The following is a 27,772-nucleotide window of genomic DNA, read 5'->3' as shown; positions in this document are numbered from 1 at the left end:
ATTCCTCAAATGCTTGGAAAGTAAATAACACACTTCTAAATGCCATGGACTAAAGAAAAAATCACAAGGAAAATTAGAAAATATGTTCTACTGGATGAAAATTAAAATACAGTATATCAAACTGTGGGATGCAATTAAAGCAGTGCTCAGAGGGACATTTATGGTATTAAACACATATATTAGAAAAGAAGAAAGGTGTAAGCCTTTTATTTCTAATGGTGAAATAAAAGACTGCTTACTAAACTTTCCCTGTTTCCCTCTGATGGAAAACCACATGTAATATTGGTTTCCATCATGGTTTCCCTCTGATGGAAAACCGCAGATCATCTCCCTGGAGATGTGATTTAATCAAGAGTGATTGTTAAACTGGATTAGGGTGACGACATATCTCCACCCATTTGGGTGGGTCTTGGTAAGTTTCTGGAGTCCTATAAAAGAGAAAGGAGAAAGGAGAAAGGAGATTTGGAGAGAGCAGAGAATGCTGTAGCACCACGAGGCAGAGTCCACCAGCCAACGACCTTTGGAGATAAAGAAAGAAAACGCCTCCCGGGGAACTTCATGAAATCGGAATGCCAGGAGAGAAGAAGCTAGCAGATGACACCGTGTTTGCGGTGTGTCCTTCCAGATGAGAGAGGAACCTTGATGTGTCGACCATGTGCCTTTCCAGATGAGAGAGAAACTCTGACTGTGCTCGCCATGTGCCCTTCCACTTGAGAGAGAAACCCCGAACTTCATTGGCCTTCTGGAACCAAGGTATCTTTCCCTGGATGCCTGTGATTGGGCATTTCTATAGACTTGTTTAATTGGGACATTCTTTTGACCTTAGAACTGTAAACTAGGAACTCATTAAATTCCCCCTTTTGAAAGCCATTCTGTTTCTGGTATATTGCATTCTGACAGGTAGCAAACTAGAACAGTCTGTGAGCTCCTCTTTTCTGGGCACTCCCCCTCCCCCTTCCAGATGATTGTTGCTGTTGATATTATTATTTAATCCTTCTAAACCACCTTCTGTTTGCCTGGCAATACTCTGAGCACTTTATTATATTAACTCTCTTAATCCTCACAGTACCCTTATGAGATAAATACTGTTATTATCCCCATTTTATAGAAAAAGTAACTGAGGCACAGAAAAATTAAAGTTCCCCATAGTTACATCTGTAGTTCACAAGCTTATTCATTTCAGGAGCCTTTAAAGATTGCTGATAACTCTAAAGAGCTTCCAGTGAAAAGAATGACATTGTCTTACATTTTTAAACCTCTTTAACATCCAGCTTACTAGAATCTACCTGGTTCTCACATCTACCTCTGCTTTCAATATGTTGCAATATCATATTATGCAGCCTCTAGAAAACTCCACTATACACTTTTGAGAGAATAACAGTGAGAAAAGTCAAATAATGATTTAGTATTATTATGAAAACATTTTAAATTTTTTGTTTTTTGGGGGGGGGGGGGTGAAAATAGTTTTGGTGAGACAGAGCCCCTGAAAGAATATGGGGAACTTGTAGTGATCCTTAGGCAATAGTTTGAACACCCCTAGGTTACATAGTGAGCCTTATAAGAACTGATATTTTTGTAAAAAAATTGTCCCTTTCCATGACCAGAGTTAGTTGGTCTAAAGATGAGCTCCTGATTCAAATACTGGGCCAATGAGCCCTTTCCAGAGACATTTTTCTGGGTTCCAGACCGTGAAACTTCATTCCTTTTGCAATGGATGCTATAACTTGGGAACCATGTTTTTTCTGCCCTATGGGATAACTCTTCCATGGTGAGTTAATAGTAAAGCCAAGCTGCTGAAAAAGCAGAAATAAGACAAAGGGAACATCTTGACCATGTCCAAGACCCTGGCTCTGGCTCTGTTCTCCTGAAGCTGGGACACTTATCTATCCTTGAGTTCTAGGCAAGTCCTTATTTTGTTGAGGATAAATTCTGCTTTTGCTTAAACTAGTTTAAGCTGGGTTTCTATCACTTGCAATCAAAAGGATCTTAACAAAAACTGTATTAGTCAAGTCTCTTTTCCTCAGACCATTTTCCTTTTTTTAATTAAAAAAAAAAGGTAACACAAGTGCTGAAGTAAGCCAGGAAAGAGCTCAATAAAAGACAAGCATGGCTGAACTAATCCTAAATCTTGAAAAGCTTAGAATAGAGTGCAGCTGATGCAAGAATCAAGCATTTTGGGCCTTTCTCTGTGACAAAAACTTGAAAATTACTTTTGGCAGTGTCAGTAAAACTAACTCAAATTCAGCGACAACACAATTAGATTCTCTGCCCACCTCCCACCCCACCACACCCCCACCCCCCAGAGATAGCACTTTCAGCTCCTCAAATTACTGGTACGAACAACCAGTCCTTGGTTTAATTTATCCAAGTCACAAAAGACTAACGCTGTTAATTCAAACCTCGACAATTTTCAATAAAAGGCTTAGTGGGCTCTGGATACTTTCAGTGACCTACAATGCAAGCCCTTCCTTCTGGAGTTATATAAAAGGGCATAATTAGAGAATATCAACCTAGGGATCAGGTTTTTTTGAGTTTTATGTACACAATGATAAGAAAGATACTCCCACCCACTTAACTCTTTTAAATGTGATTTTTATAATTGTACATTCTTTAAATAAACTGATTTTTAATTTCTAGAAAATTGTATAATGAATCAAGGCCACAGTACCTCAGGCCCAAATACCTTGAATTCTCTCCTCCATAGAGAAATACATTTGATTGCTGTTGAAAGACCAAAGGTCTTTGAGGATCCAGTGCTTCTCTTTGTCTCTCTCTGTGTCTATCTTTGCAATGTAAGACCTCAGTGGCACAGACATTCAGATAAGCAAGCAACAAGAGTAGAAGAGTTGGATCAGTGGGAAAATCATGCAAGTTGTGTAACTGATAACGTCAGTACAACACTTTTGAATTGCAAACACAATGGTAATATAAGATCCAACAGGGCAGGCAATGGTGGTGCAGCAGTAGAGTTCTTGGCTGCCATGCCAGAGACCCAGGTTCCATTCCAGGTGCCTGCCCATACAAAAAAAAAAAGGGAGATCCAATAAAACCTATGATCCATTATTATAAAGAATACTGAGAAAGAAATACCCTATTCAGAAGATGATCTTGGTATTCCAAGTTAGCTGTTCTTAGACTGGACAACATTATAAAAGAAAAAAGTTTAGTCCTTTCTTTGAAAAAAAATCACATATGATGGAAACAGTTTTAGTTTTCTTAATCACCTTTTAGTTTTTGAATTTGACGTTCCTTATTCTCTCCTGAAATCCATCCCAGAAATTCTTCAATGGATTTCTGTTATCCCAAATGATATTGGCAAAAGATTAATTTTTTATTAATTTTTTAAATTAAAGATTAGATACCAGCTCATCACTTACTAGCTGCATATCCTCAAGCAAATAAAGTGGGTATCTTGTGATAAATATGGAGATTAAATGAGATAGTATATATATCGTTAAATTTACTTTGAATGAATGTTACAGAAAACCTATAATAAAGGAAGTGGATTGCTCAGATAATTGAGAATTCAGATGTGGTTGTACTGATTTCAGGTAAAACCTTACTCAGCATCTCTAGTGATGTGAAAACTAGGGCAACAGTTTTCTTTTGGTTTCCTTGTTTCGATTTCTAATATCAGTTTTACCCTAGAGCAGATTCCCCTCAGGTAATGAGTTCATTGTCAAGAGCTCCTAGGGCTTGCTCAAGTAAATATCATACAAGGTTTGGCTTAACCAATGTGAATTTAATAGCTCCTGGTTTTGAAGCTCGAAGTCCAAATCAAGGCATCCTCGAGGTGATACTTTCTTCCCAAAGACTAGCCTTCTGGGGCTTGCTGCCAGCGATCCTTGGCTCCTCTGTCACAAGGCAATGCACATGGTGGCCTCTCTCTTCACTTCCATTGACCTTCAGCTCCTTAATTCCCATGGCTTTCCTATATCTGTGTGAATTTCATTCTGTCTATAAAGGATTCCAGTGATAGGTTTAAGATTCAGCCTGGGTGAGTTGGGCCACATCTTAAATGAAGTAGTCTCATCAAAAGATTCTACTCACAATGGGTTCACACCCACAGAAATGAATTAAGTTTAAGAACATATTTTTCTCAGGTACATAGTTCCAAACCACCACAGGCTACATCTTTTTTCAGTCTTACTCTGTGGAAACAGAGAATCTCTTCTTCTGTGGAAGAAAAGGTTTTTTTTTCCAGCCAAAACTGCTCAAACATTCCACCACATCCTGGCTTTTGATAGGGTTACATGTTCATCACTGAATCCACTTCCGAAACCAGGGGAATAAGATTTGCTGGAAATCCTAATCCAATCATGCAAGCAAGTATAAGACATCGGAAGGTCCTCATCCAAACCACTTGATTGGAAAAGCAAAGAATTATGAAAGTGAGGGGGGAAGAAGTAAATATATGAAGGACTATGACAATGTGTGTGAATGTGCCCCAAAGCATGGTAAGATGCTGAGTAAATGAAAGTGAATTCCCTGTCAAGTTTTCACAGGTGAAACAGATTATTCCAAAGGATTAAAAATATGCTGGTATTCTTGCCTAATAACCCTCCAGAATATTCCCTACTGATATTGTATCAGAAATACTCATTTTTTATAGTTTCACTTATAAACCAAATGATTCAGGTTTGTCTGTTTTTGTATATTATAGAATTTAAGATGCTGTCAATTGTAGGACATATTATTTAATATTGCACTAGAAAAGAAAATAAATCTGTCAATTCAATCATGACCTAAAGCTAAAAGATCAACTGTATGATGTAAAACAATTTCAACATTGCTAAAAATGTTTAAGTGCAACTTACTTAGAAAATGCTTATAAGAAAACAGAGGCCTAGATTGTAAGTTTTTATAGCAGACACATTAAGTCCAGAGTGGTGATTATTATTTCTGGATTTGAGAGGCTGTTTTATATATATAACCTGATATTTAGACATAAGAACGAAGTTGAATAGGTTGGGGTTAAAGTAATTCAGAACATAGGGCTAAGGAAGACAGTGTCTATATTTTAGAACTCCACATACTCTTTGAGACCAGTGGAAGAAAGGTTTATTTGGTCTGGAACTGAAAGTTTCTGTACTGCATAATCTAATTCAACCTATCTGTATAGCTCATTTGAACAACTGAAACACAGGGAGCACAGAATGAGAAAGAGGTCCTTTAATCCTGTATAGATCATTGTAATGCCTGGAAACATCCTAGAGTATATTAACCAGACAATCAAAAAGTATTGGCAAAGTCCCCTGAGGAAGGGGAGAAAGACTTTGGAACTATTAAACCTTACCATCAGGGAATCCCCTGATACTGTATCAAACTTTAGGGACACCCAAATCAATAGGCCATGCCCTCTATCATGAGGTTTACTCTTGTGAAGCTTATGTAGGTAGCACAGAAGCTTAGACTACCTATAGGCATGCCTAAGAGTTACTTCTGGAGGACCTCTGTTGTTGCTCAGATGTGGCCTCAGTCTCTCTAAGCCCAACTCTACAAGGGAAATCATGCTCTCCCCCCTATGTAGGACATGACATCCAGGGGTGAAAGTCTCCCTGGCAACGTGGGAGATGACTCCCAGGGATGAATCCAGACCTGGCACCATGGGATCAACAATTACATCCTGACCAAATGGGTGAAAAGAAGTGTAATTAATAAAGTATCAGTGGCAGAGAGAGTTCAGATAGAGTTGAGAGGCTACTCTGGAGGTTGCTCTTATGCAAGCTTTAGGTAGACCTTGCTACCTATCATAACCTGCCAACCCCCAACCAGGACCATTCCAGCCAATCCTAAAGAACACATAGGGCAATATATAAGATTCCACAAAGTTTCCAGGTACTAGAGTAACTTGCCAGAAACCTGCAACCTCCAAATGGGTCCCTGGTCCAGATAAGCCCTGAAAGCTAGCCCAGCCTCTCCAGAACATCAGTCAGATAGTTCCATTTCCCTACCCCATATTAGTGACAGACTCTTCCAATATCAAAAATTTAGAATTCCATAGCCCAAACAACCCCAATGAGAGGTATGGAAAGATCAAAGAGGATGGTGGAATTATACGTAGTAGATAGGACTTAACAAATGAATATGAATGCTGAATCATTAAATTGATATCTCTTTTAGTCTCCAGTATTTTAGAGGAACTAGAAGTAAAAACCTAAAATTGTGAAACTAATCCATGTCAAAGTCTGAAATATGTTCTACAACTAATTGTGGTACTGTGCTTGGAAATTTATAGCTTTTTTTGTATATATGTTATTGTTCACAAAAAAGAAGGAAAAAAAAAGTCCATTGTGATGATAAAAAAGTATTTAAGCCCTCTAGCCTCCTATATTCTTGAGCAGCAAGAAGGAAAAATATGAGAGGATTGTATGGTAGCCCATGACAAACTCTGGGATCTATCCTGTAACCACTTTTTGAAGAGTGCTTTGAAAACTATTGCATTTTTATTTCTTTGCTTTGTATATATGTTATACTATACAATAAAAAAAGGTTAAAAAAAAAAAAAAAGCACAACTTGGGCCCAGAGATCTGGGTTCGATTCCCGGTTCCTGCCCATGCCAAAAAATAAATTAATTAAAAGTACATCTTAGAATGAATAAAATACCTGTAGTTATCTTGTATGATTACTTTTGTGTCTTGCTTCTTTGGCTGAATAACATATTTGAAAATTCATCCATATTGTTCTTTATAACTCTTCTTCATTTATTATGTGAATATACCACATTTTTAATCAAGCTATTTTGTTGATGGCCATTTCCCATTATTTCCAGTTTTTAATTTATATTCTACTATGAACATTCTTGTTCATATTTCCTGGTGCACATGTGCATAAGTTCCTTTATATATCCAATAGTGGAATTGTTGGGCTATAGGACAAGTCGATTTTCATTTTTTCTTGGTAATGCCAAACTGTTTTTCCAAATGATTTTTTCCTATTTTCTCTCCCACCAGCAGTGACGAGATTTCCTATTACTCCACAATCTCATCAATACTTGGAATTGTCCTTTATTTTTTCTTTTTATTCTAAACAATCTGATGAGTCAGTAAGTCAGTAACATTATCTTATTGTGGTTCATATTTGTACTTTCCTTATACCAACGTAGTCAAGCATTTTTCCTTTGTTTCATTTGGATTTCTTCCTTTGCCCATTTTCTATTGGGTTATCTGTCTTTTTCATGTTGATTGTAGGAATCCTTTAGGTATTCTAAATAGATCTTTTGTTGGTTTTATGTGTTGCAAATATGTTTACCCATTATGTGGCTTGTCTTTCACTCTTTACTGTGTCTTTTGATGAATTGAAGATCATATTTTAAATATAATTGAATCTATTAACTTTGTCTTTCATGGTTTATGTGCTTTGTGTCTTGTTTAAGAAGTCATTTTTTCCCTGAAGTTATGATGATATTCTATGTTGTTTTCTAAAAGCTGTAGTTATTGGTTTTATTATTTAAGGTTTATTTATTTAATAGGTAATTCTTTGTTATTTAATTCATTAGCACCTACAAGATATTAATCACTGTCCTAGACAGCTTGATACATATATTTTCATTCCTACCCACTTTTGAGATTCCAGGAAATTCAGAAAAATACGTGGAATAGTATCATTTGATACAAAGCAATAGGAGGAAACATTCTACTTTTCTTTACTATTTCAAAGACCTACTTTCCATGCTATAGTTTCAGGAAGATGAACCCAGGGAGGGGCTTCAGTAGATGGTTATATATGGTATTAAATAGAACTACAAAGGGAGGAAAACACTGAAGCGACAGAAAGTAGAATACACTGAATTTAGAATTAGATGTGTTAGATGACTCAGTTTTTCAGTTTAGGTGACCAGGTGGATGGGGTGCCAATCACTGATAAAGTTTGGGAAAGAGGAACAGAAGGTTAATTCAGGGCTCTTTTGACAGAAACCCACTTTCAACTAGCTTATAATAAAAAGGGGAATTAGGACAACTTAATGGCTCATAATATGAAAAGCCGAGAAATTGATTGGTGTCAGACACAGGTCCAGGTGTTCAAATTATGCCATTGCTTCCCATTCTATCAATTTCTCTGTTTTTTCTGCTTGTGGTCTTTCTTGTCTCTTGCCGCAGATGGCTTTCCCTTCACAGCTGGAAAGACAATTTACATTGTCCTTTAAATTTGCAATTCCAGAGAAAGAAAGAGAAAACATCTTCCCTGATAGCCTGGCAGAAATTTCCAGAAAAAAATTCTATTTGGCTTAGCTGTGTCACATACCCAACTGGATCTATATGACTCCAGACCTGTACACTTTACTACTACTGAATATTATCTCAGCGCTATCCTTTTTCCCCTAGGACTTTTTTAGTCTGTCTTCCTATTTAGAGCACCTCAAGAACAAGGACGCTTTTAAGTTTTGGTTTTTTTTTTTTTTTTTTGGCCTTTTACATCTATTATTTTACTCAACATGATGTTTTCAAAGTTCATCTATGTTGTTTCATGTCTCAGGACTTCATTCCCTGTCACACCTAAATAATATTCCATTGTATGCATATACTACATTTTATTTAATCATTTGTCTGTTGATGGACACTTGAGTTGCTTCCATCTTTTGGCAATTGTGAATAATGCTGTTATGAACATTGGTGTGCAAATATCTGTTCAAGTCACTGCCTTCAGTTCTTTTGGGTATATACCTAGTTGTGGGATTGCTGGAATATATGGTAATTCTATACTTAGCTTTCTGTGGAACTATCAAACTGTCTTCCACAGCAGCTGCACCATTTTACCATGTCACCAGCAATAAATGATTGTTCCTTTTCTCTATACCCTCTTCAACACCTATTTTCCTTTTTTTTTTTTTATAGCACCCATTCTAATGAGTATGAAACAGTATCTCATTGTAGGGTTGTTTGTGTTTTTTTGGGGTGGTGGTGGTGCATGCTCTGGGAATCAAACCCAGGCCTCCCGCAAGAGAGGGACCTTGGAAGGCAAGGTCATTGTGGGTTTTTTTAAATGCAATTTTATTAAGATATGCTCACACACCATACAAACCATCCAAAGTATACAATTGGTGGTTCATGGGATCATCACATAGTTGTGCATTCATCACCATGACCAACTTTAGAACATATTCATTACTCCAGAAAAAGAAATAAAAAAAAGAAAACCCAAAACATCCCATACCCTTACCCACCCACACCTATTATTCATTCACAGTATTTGTTTAATACATCTGTTACTGTTATGAAGAATATTAAGATATTACTGTTAACTACAGTCCATAGTTTGCAATAGGCACATTTTCCCCAATATACCCCTCTATATTAACTCCTTGTAATAGTGTCATACATTTGTTCTACTTCATGAAAAAACTTTTTTATATTTGTACAGTTAATCACAGTCATTGTCTACCACAAGATTCACTGTGTTATACATTCCCATGTTTTAACCTCCAGTTTTCCTTCTGGTGACATATATGACTCTAAACTTCACCTTTCCACCACATTTACAATTCAGCAATGTTAATTATTCTCACAATAACATGCTATCACCACCCCTCTATCCATTTCCAAATAGGTAAGACCTAGTTCAACATTCTGCACATATTAAGCAACTGCTCCCCATTCTCTAGTCTCATTCTATATGCTGGCAACCTATATTCTATATTTTATGCCTATGAGTTTATATGATTAGTTCATATTAGTAAGATCATATAATATTTGTCCTTTGGTGTGTGACTTATTTCCCTTAGCATAATGTCCTGAAGGTTCATCTATGCCTCAGGACTTCATTCCTTCTTAATGTTGTATAATATTCCATCGTATTTATTTACCATATTTTATGTATCTATTCATCTGTTGATGAACACTTGGATTGTTTCCATCTTTTGGCAGTTGTGAATAATGTCACTATGAATAACGGTGTGCAAATGTCTGAAAGCCTGGCTTTCAGATCTTTTGGTATATACAGAGTAATGAGATTGCCAGGTCATAAGGCAACTCTATACTTAGCTTACTGAGGAATAGTTAGACTGTTTTCAACAGTGGCTGCACCATTTTACATCCCCACCAGCAGTGAATAAATATTTCTATATCTCCACATCCTCCCCAACACTTATCTCCTGTTTGTTTAAGAGTGGCCATTCTAGTGGGTGTGAAACGTTAGCTTGTGGTTTTGATTTACATTTTCCTAATAACTATTGTGTCAGTTTGAAACTGCTGTGTACCCCAGAAAAGCCATGTTCTTTCATCACCACTATTCATTCAATAGTGTTGGGTAGGATCTTTATGATTGAGTTGTTTCCATGGAGATGTCACCCACCCAATTGTGGGTGGGATTTTTGATTAGGTGGTTTCAATGGAGGTATGTCTCTACCCATTCAAGGTGGGGTCACTTACTGGAGTCCTTTAAGAGGGAACCATTTTGTATAAAGCTTCAGAGCCCACACAGCCAGAGACCTTTGGAGCTGAAGAAAGATACCCCCCAGCTGGGGAAGCCTTTAGAAATTAGAAGCCTGGAGAGAAAACTAGCAGATATTGTCATGTGCTTTCCTAGCTGACAGAGGTGTTCTGGACCTATTGGCCTTCTTGAGCCAAGGGATCTTTCCCTGGATGCCTCAGTTTGGACATTTTTATGGCCTTAGAACTGTAAAGTTAATAAATTTCCTTTTTAAAAGCTCTTCCACCTTGAGTAGGGCATGAGATTTTGTGGGTTTGTCTGGAGTGGTGCCTTGATAAATCCCAGAGTGATTTAAACAGTGAATAACAAAGTATTTGCAAGGTCCCCTTAGGGGAATGGTGAGAAAGGGGGAAAGTTCAACTTCCCCAAATGGAGAATTCTTGATATTCTCATGAGCAGTGGGGACAACCAAAGCAATAACTGAGCACCAAGTCTCAGGGTTTATTCATAGGAAACTTAACCCAGCAAGGAATAGGTTAAGCCTACTTAAAATTAGGCCTAAGAGTCATCCCCAAGAGAACCTTTCCTGTTGCTCAGATGTGGCCTCTCTCTCTCAGCCAACATGATGAGCAGAGTCACTGCCAACCCCCTCTCTGCCTGGGACATGACTCCCAGGAGTGTGAACCTTCCTGGCAATGTGGGGCAGGAATCCTAGAATGAGCTGGGACTCAATATCAAGGGATTGAGAAAACCTTCTCGACCAAAGAGGAGAGGAGCAAAATGAGACAAGGTAGCGTGTCAATGGCTGAGAGATTCCAAACAGAGTCAAGAGGTTATCCTGGAGGTTATTCTTTTTTTTCTTTTTTTTTTTTTATTAATTAACGGAAAAAAAGAAATTAACCCAACATTTAGAAATCATACCATTCTACATATGCAACCAGTAATTCTTAATATCATCACATAGATGCATGATCGTTTCTTAGTACATTTGCATCGGTTTAGAGGAACTAGCAACACAACAGAAAAAGATATAGAATGTTAATATAGAGAAAAGAAATAAAAGTAATAATAATAGTAAAACAAACAAACAAACAAAACAAAACAAAACAACGGATAGCTCAGATGCAGCTTCATTCAGTGTTTTAACATGATTACTTTACAATTAGGTATTATTGTGGAGTCCTTTTTTTTTTTATTTATTAACTAAAAAAATTAACAACAAACGAACTAAAACATTAACATGTGATCATTCTGTTCTACATATATAATCAGTAATTCACAATATCATCACTTAGTTGCATATTCATCATTTCTTAGAACATTTGCACCAATTCAGAAAAAGAAACAAAAAGACAACAGAAAAAGAAATAAAACAAAAACAGAAAAAAAAAAAGATTATACATAACATACCCCTTACCCCGTGCTTTCATTGATCACTAGCATTTCAAACTAAATTTATTTTAACATTTGTTCCCCCTATTATTTACTTTTATTCCATATGTTCAACTCATCTGTTGACAAGGTAGATAAAAGGAGCATCAGATACAAGCTTTTCACAATCACACAGTCACATTGTGAAAGCTATATCATTATTCAATCATCATCAAGAAACATGGCTACTGGAACACAGCTCTACATTTTCAGGCAGTTCCCTCCAGCCTCTCCATTACATCTTGACTAACAAGATGATATCTTCTTCTTTTTTTTTTTTTCTTAAATTTTTTTTTATTAATCAAAAAAAAGGAAAGAAATTAACACAACATTTAGAAATCATTCCATTCTACACATGCACTCAGTAATTCTTAGTATCATCACATAGATGTATGATCATCATTTCTTAGTACATTTGCATCGATTTAGGAAAAGAACTAGCAAAACAGCAGAAAAAGATATAGAATGTTAATATAGAGAAGAGAATTAAAATAATAATACTAATAAAAAAAATATATATATATAAAAAGGAAAAAGAAAAAAACAAAAACAAAAGATACAAACAAACAAACAAACAAACAAAAAACCATATTTCAGGTGCAGCTTCATTCAGTGTTCCAACATAGTTACATTACACTTAGGTATTATTGTGCTGTCCATTTTTGAGTTTTTGTATCTAGTCCTGTTGCACAGTCTGTATCCCTTCAGCTCCAGTTACCCATTATCTTACCCTGTTTCTAACTCCTGCTGGTCTCTGTTACCAATGATATAGTCCAAGCTGATTCTCGAATGTCGGTTCACATCAGTGGGACCATACAGTATTTGTCCTTTAGTTTTTGGCTAGACTCACTCAGCATAATGTTCTCTAGGTCCATCCATGTTATTACATGCTTCATAAGTTTAGTCTGTCTTAAAGCTGCATAATATTCCATTGTAGGTATATGCCACAGTTTGTTTAGCCACTCGTCTGATGATGGACATTTTGGCTGTTTCCATCTCTTTGCAATTGTAGATAATGCTGCTATAAACACTGGTGTGCAAATGTCCGTCTGTGTCTTTGCCCTTAAGTCCTTTGAGTAGGTACCTAGCAGTGGTATTGCTGGGTTGTAATCCATTCTGCCATTCTATGTCTTTTGATTGGGAAATTCAGTCCATTAACTTTTAGTGTTATTACTGTTTGGATAATATTTTCCTCTACCATTTTGGCTTTTGCATTATATATATCATATCTGATTTTCCTTCTTTCTACACTTTAGTCCATACCTCTCTCTTCTGTCTTTTCGTATCTGACTCTAGTGATCCCTTTAGTATTTCTTGCAGAGCTGGTCTCTTGGTCACAAATTCTCTCAGTGACTTTTTGTCTATAAATCTTTTAATTTCTCCTTCATTTTTGAAGGACAATTTTGCTGGATATAGAAGTCTTGGTTGGCAGTTTTTCTCTTTTAGTAATTTAAATATATCATCCCACTGTCTTCTAGCTTCCATGGTTTCTGCTGAGAAATCTACACATAGTCTTATTGGGTTTCCCTTGTATGTGACAGATTGTTTTTCTCTTGCTGCTTTCAAGATCCTCTCTTTCTCTTTGACCTCTGACATTCTAACTAGGAAGTGTCTTGGAGAACGCCTATTTGGGTCTATTCTCTTTAGGGTGCGCTGCACTTCTTGGATCTGCAAATTTAAGTCTTTCATAAGAGTTGGGAAATTTTCAGTGATAATTTCTTACATTAGTTTTTCTCCTCCTTTTCCCTTCTCTTCTCCTTCTGGGACACCCACAACACGTATATTTGTGCGCTTCATATTGTCATTCAGTTCCCTGATCTCCTGCTCAAGTTTTTCCATTCTTTTCCCTATAATTTCTGTTTCTTTTTGGAATTCAGATGTCCCATCCTCCAGTTCACTAATTGTAGCTTCTGTCTCTTTAGATCTACCATTGTAGGTATCCATTGTTTTTTCCATTTTTTCTTCTTTGTCCTTCACTCTCATAAGTTCTGTGATTTGTTTTTTCAGATTTTCTATTTCTTCTTTTTGTTCAGCCCATGTCTTCTTCATGTCCACCCTCAATTTATTGATTTGGTTTTTGAAGAGTTTTTCCATTTCTGTTCGTATATTCAGCATTAGTTGTCTCAGCTCCTGTATCTCATTTGAACTATTGGTTTGTTCCTTTGACTGGGCCATATCTTCAATTTTCCGAGCGTCATCCATTATGTTCTGCTGGTGTCTGGGCATTTGATCAGATTTCCCTGGGTGTGGGACCTGGCTGGTTGAAAGGTTTTTCTGTGAAATCTCTGGGCTCTGTTTTTCTTTTCCTGCCCAGTAGGTGGCGCTCGTGGTGCTCGTCTGTCTGCGGGGCCCACCAGTAAAAGATGCTGTGGCTCCTTTAACTTGCCAATCCAAATCTTGCAGTCGGCCCGGGAAACTGCGCGTGGATGGGGGGTCGCCGGCCGCCGCGGCTTGGGAGAGTGCCGGTCCAAATTGCCCACCTGGCCCGAGACGCCAAGCATGGCGGGAGGGCCCCGCTATCCAACATTCCCAGTCAGACCGGGGAGCCACGTGCGTGGAGGGGACCCCAGTTGCCAGCCGCCCCGGCCGGGAAAACGCGCGCCCCTCGGGTATCTCACCGCAGCGGATTCTCCCTGCCCGTTCAGCCATTCCAGAATGGGGTAGGCTGTCTTTTTGGTCTCTCTCGTGGCTCCGGGAGCTGTTTCGTATTGTTTTTGTTTCTTTAGTTGCTTTTCTCGTGGAGTCCATTTTTGAGTTTTTGTATCTAGTCCTGTTGCACACTCTGTATCCCTTCAGCTCCAATTACCCATTATCTTACCCTGTTTCTAACTCCTGTTGGATTCTGTTACGAATGACATATTCCAAGTTTATTCTCGAATGTCCATTCACATCAGTGGGACCATACAGTATTTGTCCTTTAGTTTTTGGCTAGACTCACTCAGCATAATGTTCTCTAGGTTCATCCATGTTATTACATGCTTCATAAGTTTATCCTGTCTTAAAGCTGCATAATATTCCATCGTATGTATATACCACAGTTTGTTTAGCCATTCTTCTGTTGATGGACATTTTGGCTGTTTCCATCTCTTTGCAATTGTAAATAATGCTGCTATAAACATTGATATGCAAATGTCCGTTTGTGTCTTTGCCCTTAAGTCCTTTGAGTAGATACCCAGCAATGCTATACATTGCTGGGCCGTATGGCAATTCTATATTCAGCTTTTTGAGGAACCGCCAAACTGCCTTCCACAGTGGTTGCACCATTTGACATTCCACCAACAGTGGATAAGTGTGCCTCTTTCTCCGCATCCTCTCCAGCACTTGTCATTTTGTTTTGTTGATAATGGCCATTCTGGTGGGTGTGAGATGATATCTCATTGTGGTTTTGATTTGCATTTCTCTAATGGCCAGGGACATTGAGCATCTCTTCATGTGCCTTTTGGCCATTTGTATTTCCTCTACTGGTAGGTGTCTGTTCAAGTCTTTTTCCCATTTTGTAATTGGGTTGGCTGTCTTTTTGCTGTTGAGTTGAACAATCTCTTTATAAATTCTGGATACTAGACCTTTATCTGATATGTCATTTCCAAATATTATCTCCCATTGTGTAGGCTGTCTTTCTACTTTCTTGATGAAGTTTTTTGATGCACAAAAGTTTTTAATTTTGAGGAGCTCACATTTATTTCTTTCCTTCTTCAGTGCTCTTGCTTTAGGTTTAAGGTCCATAAAACCGCCTCCAATTGTAAGTTTCATAAGATATCTCCCTACATTTTCCTCTAACTGTTTTATGGTCTTAGACCTAATGTTTAGATCTCTGATCCATTTTGAGTTAACTTTTGTATAGGGTGTGAGATACGGGTCTTCTTTCATTCTTTTACTTATGGATATCCAGTTCTCTAGGCACCATTTATTGAAGAGACTGTTCTGTCCCAGGAGAGTTGGCTTGACTGCCTTATCAAAGATCAAATGTCCATAGATGAGAGGGTCTATATCTGAGCACTCTATTCGATTCCATTGGTCGATATATCTATCTTTATGCCAATACCATGCTGTTTTGGCCACTGTGGCTTCATAATATGCCTTAAAGTCAGGCAGCGCGAGACCTCCAGCTTTGTTTTTTTTCCTCAAGATGTTTTTAGCAATTTGGGGGAACCTGCCCTTCCAGATAAATTTGCTTATTGGTTTTTCTATTTCTGAAAAATAAGTTGTTGGGATTTTGATTGGTATTGCATTGAATCTGTAAATCAATTTAGGTAGGATTGACATCTTAACTATATTTAGTCTTCCAATCCATGAACACGGTATGCCTTTCCATCTATTTAGGTCTTCTGTGATTTATTTTAGCAGTTTTTTGTAGTTTTCTTTATATAGGTTTTTTGTCTCTTTAGTTAAATTTATTCCTAGGTATTTTATTCTTTTAGTTGCAATTGTAAATGGGATTCATTTCTTGATTTCCCCCTCAGCTTGTTCATTACTAGTGTATAGAAATGCCACAGATTTTTGAATGTTAATCTTGTAACCTGCTACTTTGCTGTACTCATTTATTAGCTCTAGTAGTTTTGTTGTGGATTTTTCCGGGTTTTCGACGTATAGTATCATATCATCTGCAAACAGTGATAGTTTTACTTCTTCCTTTCCAATTTCGATGCCTTGTATTTCTTTTTCTTGTCTAATTGCTCTGCCTAGAACCTCCAACACAATGTTGAATAATAGTGGTGATAATGGACATCCTTGTCTTGTTCCTGATCTTAGGGGGAAAGTTTTCAATTTTTCCCCATTGAGGATGATATTAGCTGTGGGTTTTTCATATATTCCCTCTATCATTTTAAGGAAGTTCCCTTGTATTCCTATCTTTTGACGTGTTTTTAGCAGGAAAGGATGTTGAATCTTGTCAAATGCCTTCTCTGCATCAATTGAGATGATCATGTGATTTTTCTGCTTTGATTTGTTGGTATGGTGTATTACATTAATTGATTTACTTATGTTGAACCATCCTTGCATACCTGGGATGAATCCTACTTGGTCATGATGTATAATTCTTTTAATGTGTTGCTGGATACGATTTGCTAGAATTTTATTGAGGATTTTTGCATCTGTATTCATTAGAGAGATTGGTCTGTAGTTTTCTTTTTTTGTAATATCTTTGCCTGGCTTTGGTATGAGGGTGATGTTGGCTTCATAGAATGAATTAGGTAGTTTTCCATCCACTTTGATTTTTTTGAAGAGTTTGAGGAGAGTTGGTACTAATTCTTTCTAGAATGTTTGGTAGAATTCACATGTGAAGCCGTCTGGTCCTGGACTTTTCTTTTTAGGAAGCTTTTGAATGACTGATTCAATTTCTTTACTTGTGATTGGTTTGTTGAGGTCATCTATTTCTTCTTGAGTCAAAGTTGGTTGTTCATGTCTTTCCAGGAACCCGTCCATTTCATCTAAATTGTTGTTTTTATTAGCGTAAAGTTGTTCATAGTATCCTGTTATTACCTCCTTTATTTCTGTGAGGTCAGTAGTTATGTCTCCTGTTTCATTTCTTATCTTATTTATTTGCATCCTCTCTCTTCTTCTTTTTGTCAATCTTGCTAAGGGCCCATCAATCTTGTTGATTTTCTCATAGAACCAACTTCTGGTCTTATTGATTTTCTCTATTGTTTTCATGTTTTCAATTTCATTTATTTCTGCTCTAATCTTTGTTATTTATTTCCTTTTGCTTGCTTTGGGATTAGTTTGCTGTTCTTTCTCCAGTTCTTCCAAGTGGACAGTTAATTCCTGCATTTTTGCCTTTTCTTCTTTTCTGATAAAGGCATTTAGGGCAATAAATTTCCCTCTTAGCACTGCCTTTGCTGCGTCCCATAAGTTTTGATATGTTGTGTTTTCATTTTCATTCGCCTCGAGTTATTTACTAATTTCTCTTGCAATTTCTTCTTTGACCCACTCGTTGTTTAAGAGTGTGTTGTTGAGCCTCCACGGATTTGTGAATTTTCTGGCACTCCGCCTATTATTGATTTCCAACTTCATTCCTTTATGATCCGAGAAAGTGTTGTGTATGATTTCAATCTTTTTAAATTTGTTAAGACTTGCTTTGTGACCCAGCATATGGTCTATCTTTGAGAATGATCCATGAGCACTTGAGAAAAAGGTGTATCCTGCTTTTGTGGGATGTAATGTCCTATAAATGTCTGTTAAGTCTAGCTCATTTATAGTAATATTCAGATTCTCTATTTCTTTATTGATCCTCTGTCTAGATGTTCTGTCCATTGATGAGAGTGGTGAATTGAAGTCTCCAACTGTTATGGTATATGTGTCTATTTCCCTTTTCAGTGTTTGCAGTGTATTCCTCACGTATTTTGGGGCATTCTGGTTCGGTGCATAAATATTTATGATTGTTATGTCTTCTTGTTTAATTGTTCCTTTTATTAGTAGATAGTGTCCTTCTTTGTCTCTTTTAACTGTTTTACATTTGAAGTCTAATTTGTTGGATATTAGTATAGCCACTCCTGCTCTTTTTTGGTTGTTATTTGCATGAAATGTCTTTTCCCAACCTTTCACTTTTAACCTATGTTTATCTTTGGATCTAAGATGTGTTTCCTGTAGACAGCATATAGAAGGATCCTGTTTTTTAATCCATTCTGCCAGTCTATGTCTTTTGATTGGGGAATTCAGTCCATTGACATTTAGTGTTATTACTGTTTGGATAATATTTTCCTCTACCATTTTGCCTTTTGCATTATATCTATCATATCTGACTTTCCTTCTTTCTACACTCTTCTCCATACCTCTCTCTTCTGTCTTTTCGTATCTGACTCTAGTGCCCCCTTTAGTATTTCTTGCAGAGCTGGTCTCTTGGTCACAAATTCCCTCAGTGACTTTGTGTCTGAGAATGTTTCAATTTCTCCCTCATTTTTGAAGGACAATTTTGCTGGATATAGGAGTCTTGGTTGGCAGTTTTTCTCTTTTAGTAATTTAAATATATCATCCCACTGTCTTCTAGCCTCCTTGGTTTCTGCTGAGAAATCTACACATAGCCTTATTGGGTTTCCCTTGTATGTGACAGATTGTTTTTCTCTTGCTGCTTTCAAGATCCTCTCTTTCTCTTTGACCTCTGACATTCTAACTAGTAAGTGTCTTGGAGAACGCCTATTTGGGTCTAATATCTTTGTGGTGCACTGCAGTTCTTGGATCTGTAATTTTAGGTCTTTAATAAGAGTTGGGAAATTTTCAGTGATAATTTCTTCCATTAGTTTTTCTCCTCCTTTTCCGTTCTCTTCTCCTTCTGGGACACCCACAACACGTATATTTGTGCGGTTCATATTGTCCTTGAGTTCCCTGATACCCTGTTCAAATTTTTCCATTCTTTTCCCGATAGTTTCTGTTTCTTTTGGAATTCAGATGTTCCATCCTCCAAATCATGAATTCTATCTTCTGTCTCTTTAATTCTATCATTGTATGTATCCATTGTTTTTTCCATCTTTTCTACTTTATCCTTCACTTCCATAAGCTCTGTGATTTGTTTTTTCAGTTTTTCTATTTCTTCTTTTTGTTCAGCCCATGTCTTCTTCACGTCCTCCCTAATTATATATTTCGTTTTCGAAGAGGTTTTCCATTTCTGTTTGTATATTCAGCATTAGTTGTTTCAGCTCCTGTGTCTCATTTGAACTATTGGTTTGTTCCTTTGACTGGGCCATATTTTCAATTTTCTGAGCGTGATCCGTTATCTTCTGCTGGCGTCTGGGCATTTAGTCAAATTTCCCTGGGTGTTGGACCCAACAGGTTGAAAGATTTTTCTGTGAAATCTCTGGGTTCTGTTTTTCTTATCCTGCCCAGTAGGTGGTACTTGTGGCACACGTTTGTCTGTGGGTTCCACCATTAAAAGGTGCTGTGGGTCCTTTAACTTTCGAAAACTCTCGCCGTGGGGGAGGTTCGCCAGCCGAAGCGGCTTGGAAGAGTGCCAGCCGGCCCGGGGGTCCAAACGCGGGCAGGGTCGCCAGCCATCGCAGCCCGGGAGAGCGCCCGACCGAATTTCCTAGTCAGCCTAGGGCGCCAAGCGTGGTGGGAGGGCCCCAGCCGCCGTAGCCCAGGAGAGTGCAGCATTTAGCCGGACTGGGGAGTCACGTGTTTGGAAGGGACCCCCCCGGATACCGTTCTCTGCGGTCTGGGGATTTCCGACCCAACTCTCTCAATGGTCCGGGGGGTCTCGCGTGGTGGGGGCACCAGCCGCCGCAGCCCGAGGGGACCGCCTGCCCAATTCTGCCAGCTGGCCTGGGAACGAGGAAGGGAGGGACTCCGGCTGCTTGCCGTCCGGCCCGGGAAAGCCCGCGCCCCTCGGCGATCTCACCGGAGCTGGTTCTCCCAGACAGTCAGCCGTTCCAGGATGGGGTACGCCGTCCCTTTGATCTCCGTCATGGCTCTGGGAGCTGCTCTGTATCGTCTCCACTCCCCCAGTAGCTGTTCTGGAGGAGGAAAGGTGAGGGTGGCAAGGCTGTTGAGGCCGGTGGCGGAGGAGTCGGTGAAGGCGGAAGAGGGCATGGTGGTAGTTGGAGAGCTGCTGGAGCAGGAGGAGAATGGGAAGGATAAGATGGCGGATGGAGCGCCGCCGGCGGAGAAGGGGGAAGAGGAGGGTTGGCTGGTGGCGGGAACGCCGCCGGTGGAGAAAGAGGGAGAGGAGGGCTGGCTGGCGGCGGGAGCGCCGCCGGCGGAGAAGGGGGAAGAGGAGGGCTGGCTGGAGGCGGGAGCACCACCGGCGGAGAAAGAGGGAGAGGAGGGCTGGCTGGCGGCGGGAGCGCCGCCGGCGGAGAAAGAGGGAGAGGAGGGCTGGTTGGCGGCGGAAGCGCTGCTGGCAGAGAAAGAGTGTGGAAGTTATTCTTATACATTAAATAGATATCACCTGTTTAGTTGGGGTGTAATGGAGAGGCTGGAGAGAACAGCCTGAAAATGTAGAGCTGTGCTCCAGTAGCCACATTTCTTCAAGATGATTGTAAAATGGTATAACTTTAGCAATGTGACTGTGTGGTTGTGAAAGCCTTGTGTCTAATGCGCCTTCGGTCAACCTTATCGACAGACGAGTAGAACACATGGATTAAAAATAAATAAATAATAGGGGGAACAAATGTTGCAATAAATTTAGTAGACTGAAATGCTAGTGTTCAAAGGGAGGGGTAAGGCGTATGGTATGTGTCATGGTCAGGTTCATGTGTGAACTTGGCTAAGTACCTGTTTGTCTGGTTGGGCAAGTGCTGGCCTGTCTGTTGCAATGAGGACATTTCATAGAATTAAATCATGAGCATGTCAGCTACATCCACAGCTGATTCCATTTGTAATCATCCAAAGGGGAGTGTCTTCTGCAAGGAGTAATGCTTAATCTGATCACTGGAAGCCTTTTAAGGAGGATTCAAAAGAGACAGTCTCTTCCTGTTTCAGCTGGTGAGCCTCTCCTGTGTAGTCCTGTGTAGTGGAGTCCAGAACCTCCATCGGAATTGTCGGCTTCACAGCCTGCCCTGTAGATTTTGGACTCTGCGTTCCCGCAGTCACGTGAGACACCTTTATAAATTTTATATTTGCATGTGTTCCCTGTTGATTCTGTTCCTCTAGAGAACCCTAACTAATACAGTATGTATGAGTTCTGTTTTCTTTTTATTTCTTTTTCTGAATTGATGCAAATGTTCTGAGAAATGATCATGATGATGAATATACAACTATGTGATGATTTTGTGAGTTATTGATTATATAGCAAGAATGTAATGATCATATGGTAAGAATGTTTGTGTTTGTATGTGGTTATGTTTCATATAAAAATAGGATTATGGTGAAGAATACACAATTCTGTCATGATATTGTGAGTCACTGATTGTATACTATGTATGGACTATATGTTTTTGAAGATTTGTCAATAAAAATATTTTTAAAAATAATAAACAAACAAAAAAAGCTGTTCCATTTCTGGTATATTGCATTCTGGCAACATTGACAAACTAAAACACTAGTAAAGCTGAACATCTTTTCATGTGCTTTTTAGCCATTTGTACTTATGTCAATTCACATTTTTTGCCCATTTTTAAATTGGTTTATTTGTCTTCTTATTGTTGAGTTGTAGGATTTCTTTATATATTATAGATATCAAACCCTTATCAGATATGTGCTTTCCAAGTATTTTCTCCCATTGAGTCAGCTGCCTTTTCACCCTTTTGACAAAGTCCTTTGAAGTACAGAAGTATTCAATTTTGAGGAGGTCCCATTTATTTATTTTTTTCTTTCATTCTTTTTGCTTTAGGTGTAAAGCCTAAGATACTGCTGCCTATCACTAGATCTTGAGGCTGTTTCCCTATACTCTCTTATAGGAGTTGTATGGTACTGGTTCTTATATTTTGATCTTTGATCCATTTTGTATAGGGCATGAGTTATGGATCTTTTTTTTGGCTATGGCTAGCCACTCCTCTCAATACCGTTTATTGAAAGACTTCTTGGTCCCATTTGAGTGGAACTATCTACTTTTTACCCCCGGCATCTAGCACCTCACTTGATACATGATATTTGGAGCTTTAAAAAATATGTGTCAGATCAAACTGAAATAGACAACTCTAAGGCTTATAGTTTAAACTCTGATGAATGTGTAACCTGAATAAGTTTAATATCTTGATGATGTATTGTATCATCCTAAATGATACAATAAGAACATGAAGATGGATGAATTAAAGAGTAGAAAGAATCATGGTACACTGATGCATCATTTCTGTGAACGAGAATCATTTACAACTAGTCTACCAGAGTTCACTGAATGTGTAGACAGACAAAAGGAAAAAGTGGAACTAGCAGATATTATTTGGCTTTTCAAAAAACCTTTGATAGATTTCCACATCAAAGGTTCTTAGAAGAACAGTGTTATCCTGGAATTACTTAGAATGCTTGACATTATTTTAGAATGTCGGTATTGTTTTAATATTTTTTAAATTGTAGCAACAGAATCAAAGTCAAGTAATGAAAATTAGAAATAAATGAGAAAGTTTCAGAATGGCGAACCATCTCATTTAACATTTTTATAAACTATCAAGAAGATGTGTGGACAATGGAATTTTTAGTTAATGCTATATTTAGCTGCTAAACATAAAGGGCAAATAAAAGTAGGTTGTTTCAATTTAGATAAGGTTAACTCTTGCAGTTAGAGAAGCATAATAGTGTAAGGGAATAGGAGGTAGACATCCAGAGCCAAACCTTTACTCCAAATAGCTGGGCCTATTTCTCTTGAATTTTTCACTTTTCTATGCACTTTCTGCCCAACTGTCTATATCTGTGCGCTCAGTTGAAGAGAATCTTATCAGTTAGAAAGGAATCCTTTTTTGGACAAGGGACTACTACAATCTCTGCTACAATCTGCAAACCTCCAAAGATTGGAATAAGACAGATAAATAGGGTGAAAGGGAAAAAATGAAGACAAAATGAAAAGAGGTCTCTTTTCAAGGAAGTAAGGAGTTATGAATGAGCACAAGAAAGACATAATATATCTAAAGAAAGTCCAGAGAAAAGCAACCACAACATTCAAAGAGTTAAAGTTCTTCAATTGGAGTGAAAAAAAAATTATAATCCCCCAACATTATAATAGAGCATATAAAATAATGCAGAATCAAGAGATGGTTAAAAACACACTGCAAAATTTCAAATTGCTGTTATGTTTTGAAGCTTGATAGTATTTTGAGAACTACAAGAATTCAGTGTAATAGAAAACTTGGTTCTTAAAAGGAAGTAGAAACAGAAAATACAAATACTCTAAAGAGGATTTTGACTCTCAGAGACAAATACATAAGGTATTGTTAAAGCCTATTAAAGGGTAGTGTTGTGCAATGGTTTCCTGTGACTAGAGGTCAGAAATCCAGGCTCCATCTAGTCTTGGCTTGCCCATTTATCAAAGCTGTGTCTACCGTTGGGCAAACGACATAGTATTTCTGAGCTTGTTTCCTTAGTTATAAAATGGGTTATAATAATACCTGTTCTGACTACCTCAAAGGGTGGTTTTGGCGTTCAAACGAAACCATGTATTAAACAGTGTTTTGAAAACTGTAAGATGCTCCATAAACATTGGGCATTTCTTGTAATTGCATCGCTGAAATTATTGCAAATTCCCAGACAAGGTACTTACAGAGAACAGCGATTTGGCCTTCCCAAGTGGCTATTGTGTGCTTTTATCAATTCTTGACCTTTGTTTACCAGTGTATCTTGTGGAGGAAAACTTTCCAATGTCTTTAAGATTTTCTTTCTAATCTACCATATATACAATGAACAAGGTGGAACCTGTACAAATGCCACGCAAGTTCTTAAGATAAACTGTCAAAAAGAAGCTGCCAAAACTCCAAGGTTTGGGGAAAATACTTTCCGGTAAAGCTCAATCTTCCTGGGAACACGTAGCGTCCTGTGTGATCAAAAGATGCAGGCCGCTCTGGGCCCAACGCCGAATTGAAACGTGAATTGCTAGAAGTGATGGTAAAGTAATGTAGTTACTATAATTCCACTTTGTGAACACGTAAAATTCATCACAATTCCCTGGAAAATGCAAGAGGCTCCAATAACCTTCAAACTCCAAACCCCAAAGCCTCGCTAGTCTTCGTGGAGCTGGAAAAACGCGCACGGACCGGCTCCAACTGCTCCCGGGTCCCGCGAGCGCGCTTCTTCGGCTAGCCTTTGCGCGCGCGCCACCGTCGGACCACGTGATTCCGGGCGAGGCAACGGCGGGGGCGGGTGGCCCGGGCCAACTCCGCAGCGCTGCGCAGGCGCCCTAAGACCGTGCCGAGCCGAGCCCCTCCTGCTCCCTCTAGGAGTCAAGATGGCGGCGAGGGGAACCTGGAGTGGTCCGGGAGCCTGAGCCACTGACAGGAGCGGAGAGGGCGGCGGCGGCAGGAGGAGGATGGCTGTGGGTACTGGCGCCGGTGCGGACGGAGGTGCTGGTGGCGGCGGCGGCGGGGGCGGCGGCAGCAGCAGTCCTAGCAGCGGCAACAACAGCAGCAGCAGGAGGAGCCTTCCGGGTAAGAGTCCCTCGGTGTTTGAGGCTGTGGAGCCGAAGCTCGGCGCGGCGCGGGGTGTCCCAGCGAGGAAGGGACTGTCCCTGGGCGTCGGGCCTGGGGCCGTCGCAGGAGATGCTGGGGTGCTGGACGATGACGGGGGTGTCGTCCGGCTGAGGCTGAGGAGGCGGCGGCGGCGCCGGACTGGCCGGTTCCTGTGCGCTCCGAGGGGCGGGCTGGGCTGTGCACGGCTGTCCCGGGGGCAGAGACGTGAGGTGTGGCTCCCGGGGAGACGAGAGCAAACCGAGGTGGACGCTATAGCGACTCTACAGTCTCCGGGTTCCGAGGGGCGGGAACCGGCGCTCCCAAGACGCTGAGAACCCACTCCCGAGACTCGGGCGTGTGTTTACCAGGGTGCGAGGCTGAGACCGCCCTGGGGTGGGCTTGAGAGCGGCCGTCAGGGAATTGGGAAGGGAACAGGCCTGTGAACGGCTGTTCTCAGAGGGAGAAGTTAGATTGTCTGGATAAGTTACTGTTTGGAGATAAAACTAGAGTTGGACTTTGACAGGTGGGGAGGTAGACAATACCGGGTATTTGATAAAGAAAAGGAGGCTGCATTTGAAGTATTTGAATGGCAGAAAGCGAGTGTTTGTCAGTACCTTTTCAATGGCACAGCTGTTTACTAAGCTTATCCCAAGAATGAGAACTTTCTCACCGTTTTTGTGAAGCTCTGAGGAGTGTTGTTTCTGCTGTGAATTACTGTAGCACCTCTTCACAAATCAGCACTGATAAAAAGTACTCTGGGTTAGGCCTAATTTCCAGAAGCAGTCTTGATTATCTTTACTAGAATACTTTCCTGTGTTAAGACATCTTACTGTAATGAGGAAATAGGCGTGTTTACAGAATTATTTAGCTTTTTAAATTAAAAAGCTTTTTTTTCTCTGATCAGCCTCCATTTTTTTTAGATTGCTGAAATAAAATACTTTCTTCAAAAACAAACAAAACTCTCTTCCAGAAATGTGGAAGAAAAGAAAGATTTGAGATTGCATTGCAAGAATCATACATATTAATGACAACTGTCATTAGACTTGTTTTGGAATTTTAGAGTTAGAGCTGGGAAGCTAGGTCCAGAGAGGTGAGTGTCTTGCTTAGGGTCCTACAGCTTGAGAGGTTTGGGCCAAAGTAAGACCTAGGCCTCTCTTTGCCCCATTGGGAGAGCTCTTTTCTTTACAGTTTTGGGTCTTGTTCTTTACTGATTCAGTCCTCTACCAGCACTTACCCATCCCCATCCCTAGGTCTTTATGCAATAAAGTTGAAAGCAGAGATGAGAGAGCGCACTCTGATTCTGACAGCTACAGTTGGTGAAAATTTTTTTCTTTATTTGAATTTAATAAAAATTGAATGACATTTCATTTAGAGTTTTCATATCCTTTGACTCAATTTAGTCAAAGCATGGTTCATTCATGCATTAATTCAGTAAAACCCATAGGTCATACTACATAGATCCTCTGCCCTAACACCAGCACTTTAAATGAGCTCTTTGCATCAGACTCCAATTTTAGGATTTAAAACACCTGTGTTGTGTTTGCCGCGTTATACTGCCGACCTTCTGTGTACCTTCTTGTTGAGTCACAGCAATTTCCTTTGCTGTGTGTCAGAGGTTAACCAGCACAAATACAATAATGCCCAATAATTCAGATTTCATATTCTGGTCACTGGAACTCACATATTGGACTTTGGGTTCAATTACCCAAGTGAGTATTGAAGATCTGGTTTGTGTTTTGCATTTTTTAGGTGCTGTGGAAGAAAGAAAAGAAGTGTGATACGTAGACTTTGTTTTCAGGATTTTATTGGAAAGATAAGATGGACCTCCATGAGTTTAGAAGATAATCTAGTGAGTTCTCCTAGTGCAAAGAATGCTGTAGATGTTCAGGTTAGAAGGAGAAGAGTGAAGCCTTAGGACAGTTGGGGCTTGAGCTGTCCTTTGGGCTTAGATGTACGGAGAGGTTGGAGCAGTTACTTTGTTAGGGAAAAGCAAAAGTATGAAGTGGAAATTAGCCTTAGGGGAGGATAGGAAACTAGAATGAGCTGAAAACTGAATTTCCTTGGGAGGCTAAAAAGAAAATGCTAGGCAGTTGAAAGAGTATTTGTCTCTAGGAATGTTTGAGTGTTGGAATAAGGGGATTTGGATTTTTATCCTCTTGCAAAAAAGATGGAAAGCCATTGAAAGTGTGGAAACTAAGGATTAAGATAATAAACTAGCAAAATGAACCTGTTAGGGATGCATAGGTTGGGTTAGAATGAGAAGAGAATGGAATGGACCAGAAGTTAATAGCTGGTGCAGATATACTAGGATAGAGTCACTGGAAGGATGGCGTAGTAGATCTTTTTTTACCCCCCATTTGTGTATCTTTTTTTATTTTTTATTGATAAAACAACGTACAAGCACATACATTCTTAACACAAACATTCCATACATGGTGTATTATCAGTGGCTCACAATAAGTAGATCTTTTTTTAAGAAAAAAATTCCGTTAGGGCTCAAGGAGAAAGTTTCTAGCCTGCTAAATGAGAAAATCCTGGTGGTGTTGACAGACTGACATATTATTGCCAAATTGATGTTTTAGGCATTATCTTTGTACATTTGGAAGTCGTATCTTGCAGCTGAAGAAAATTAGTACTGTAGTTATTGAGGCATCTATTTCTGTTATTATTTGATTGTCAGTCTCTCTCACAAACCATAAGCACTATAAGGATTGGAATCTTATCAGTTTTACTCATAACTGTTCCCAGCACCTAGTATAGTGCCTGGCACATAGATGCTCACTAAAGCTACTAATTGACTCAAGAAGAAGAAGTCTTAAGGTTTAACCCAATAAGCTAAAAAGTATACTGTTTATAATTTTTTAATGAAAGAATGCTTACTTATTTATTTTATTTTTAAACCATCTTCCCTGTTCACCTAATCTTGATATAATGGCAGAACAAAACAAAACAA

General features: G+C 39.1%; 1 protein-coding gene and 1 long non-coding RNA gene across 7 annotated transcripts in view; one reads left to right on the top strand and one right to left on the bottom strand.

Moving 5' to 3' along the window:
• The window catches only part of LOC143652141 (uncharacterized), a 157,561-nt gene extending 133,052 nt beyond the window's left edge, over positions 1 to 24,509 (bottom strand). The window contains exon 1 of the long non-coding RNA XR_013160435.1: positions 23,919 to 24,509. This is a non-coding gene — a long non-coding RNA (uncharacterized LOC143652141). The remainder of the gene's footprint in view (positions 1 to 23,918) is intronic.
• A 35-nt stretch (positions 24,510 to 24,544) lies between these two features.
• The window catches only part of BTBD7 (BTB domain containing 7), a 95,194-nt gene continuing 91,966 nt past the window's right edge, over positions 24,545 to 27,772 (top strand). For 4 of the 6 annotated variants that reach the window (XM_077123411.1, XM_077123409.1, XM_077123408.1 and 1 more), the window contains exon 1: positions 24,545 to 24,798. The gene's annotated coding sequence lies outside the window, so the exon portion shown is untranslated. The remainder of the gene's footprint in view (positions 24,799 to 27,772) is intronic. The other 2 variants (XR_013160433.1, XR_013160432.1) reach the window with 1 other exon arrangement.

Source organism: Tamandua tetradactyla, chromosome 12, assembly GCF_023851605.1.
Source record: "Tamandua tetradactyla isolate mTamTet1 chromosome 12, mTamTet1.pri, whole genome shotgun sequence".
Lineage (NCBI taxonomy): Eukaryota > Metazoa > Chordata > Mammalia > Pilosa > Myrmecophagidae > Tamandua > Tamandua tetradactyla.
This window is presented reverse-complemented; position numbering and strand designations above follow the sequence as displayed.